A 2,040-nucleotide genomic window follows, 5' to 3' on the forward strand; every position below is an offset into this window, starting at 1 on the left:
AAAGAACTAATATGATTTGAAAAAGCACAACGAAAAACAAACATGGAGACAGCTACAGCTAGGCTGCAGTCAATCCAATCGACTTGCAAAGTGAGGTCTGTGCAAAATTCGAACTAAACCACACACCAGGGACCGATATTTCAAGAGCGTAAGTGATTTTGTTTCATGAGCTCAAAACACATACCCAGCATGTGGCAGGACTCATCATTCTGAAACTAAAAAGTAACTGAGATAGATCTTTCTGCTTTGTTTCACCAGTTAATTCAGGGGAGAGCGCGAACGCAGTCCCCCACTACCATAAATTATGCAGTCGAGATTCCCACATTTGGGGAATTCACAGGGGTCAGCATGGCCGTGGTGCAATGGACAAGCCTCGCCCTGGGTGAACCGCCTTCTTGATCATGGTGTCTCCCCTGCCAGGTAAGTATGAAGACCCAGGCGGCCAGCCAGAGGTACAATTTGCGTCTCTACCATCCTCACCAACGGTTAGCCCTCCGTAAACCCCAACAAAGGAAGGATGGGCGACTTCCATTACTGGCCTGGAAACTGCTTCCCAACGCTGGTTTTAGTTGACTCCCTTTAACCAAACACACCGAATTCGATACATCACCTTGTCAGTGAAAGACTCCGAGACCTCAGGTGGGAGCATCGTTAGTGGAAGAGTCCAACACCTCAGGGGGGTGCCTCAGAAGAGAGTCCGCAATAAACCACAGGACCTGCAAAGGCAGACCTCATTACTTGCTCTGCTATTCGTCACAATAAATGGCATTCCCGAAAAAGGGAAAGCACACCGTTCCTGGAGACACTGCAATACCAGGCCGATGCGTGGAATGGACGAAGCAAGCCCCGGCTCCAGCTCCGTGATCTAAAAATCCATTTAATATGTAGTCCCCGGATGGGGGACGTATTATATATTAAACTGATAAGAACAGATACTACACTTGATCTTAGCCAAAAGGCCGAGAAGCGATGTTGATTTGATGCAGCGGGGAAGAAGCCGGACACGACGATGCCCATCTCGGCTTTGGTAAGTCTGGGAGACCTGAAACGCTGTGTGATGGTAGTACCATTCCCCGTCTACAACGTCACCGGGCCTCGCCCCGATCGGCCTGACGCTGGCTCTGCGGCGACAGAGAGTACGGCATCGCTCGTAACTCCCAAACGGTTCGTCGCAGAGCCACGTGCCTTATGTCATCGGAATCCTTGGCTCGAGCCGAACGAGATGCAGGTCTCAGATTGGCTCGTCGCTCTGACGAAATTTTCGGGTATTTGGGATTTTGTCGAAAACCTTCTTTTGCAAACTAGCGGCAGGTATTTGGCCCAGTCCCACCCAGATCAGCACAGAATGCTTCTCTGGAGTCTGACTGTCAATAATCATCCAAAAAAAGTGGAAATTTCCATTCACCTTGGCGAGGGGACCTCAAAACGTGCCAAGGTGGTGTGGCCGAGGTGGCTCAAATGGCTATAACTCCAGGAAGGAGTGAGATCCCTTCACCCAAATCGGCACACCTGTGCAGGGGCTCAGTCAGCGGTCAGGTGTAAAAGGGCGCTGCGACAGGCCACTAGGTGGCGCTGTAAGCGGAAAAATAAGAAAATTGAAATGTAAAAGGACCATCAAACAAAGATGGAAACACCTGAAACGCTGTGTGATGGTAGTACCCTCCCCCGTCTGCAACGTCACCGGGCCTCGCCCCGATCGGCCTGACGCTGGCTCTGCGGCGACAGAGAGTACGGCATCGCTCGTAACTCCCAAACGGTTCGTCGCAGAGCCACGTGCCTTATGTCATCGGAATCCTTGGCTCGAGCCGAACGAGATGCAGGTCTCAGATTGGCTCGTCGCTCTGACGAAATTTTCGGGTATTTGGGATTTTGTCGAAAACCTTCTTTTGCAAACTAGCGGCAGGTATTTGGCCCAGTCCCACCCAGATCAGCACAGAATGCTTCTCTGGAGTCTGACTGTCAATAATCATCCAAAAAAAGTGGAAATTTCCATTCACCTTGGCGAGGGGACCTCAAAACGTGCCAAGGTGGTGTGGCCGA

At 50.9% G+C, this 2,040-nt stretch overlaps 2 non-coding genes across 2 annotated transcripts; both read right to left on the reverse strand.

Annotated features, from left to right (window-relative positions):
* Positions 1-264: 264 nt before the first annotated feature.
* LOC132118737 (U1 spliceosomal RNA) lies at positions 265-428 on the reverse strand. The gene has a single exon (XR_009425965.1). It is a non-coding gene; the product is annotated as a U1 spliceosomal RNA (small nuclear RNA).
* Positions 429-780: 352 nt separating this feature from the next.
* On the reverse strand, positions 781-971 carry LOC132118811 (U2 spliceosomal RNA). Its single transcript, XR_009426030.1, has one exon. It is a non-coding gene; the product is annotated as a U2 spliceosomal RNA (small nuclear RNA).
* Between the last annotated feature and the right edge of the window lie 1,069 nt (positions 972-2,040).

The sequence above is a fragment of the Carassius carassius genome, chromosome 37 (assembly GCF_963082965.1).
Source record: "Carassius carassius chromosome 37, fCarCar2.1, whole genome shotgun sequence".
NCBI classification, from domain to species: Eukaryota; Metazoa; Chordata; class Actinopteri; order Cypriniformes; family Cyprinidae; genus Carassius; species Carassius carassius.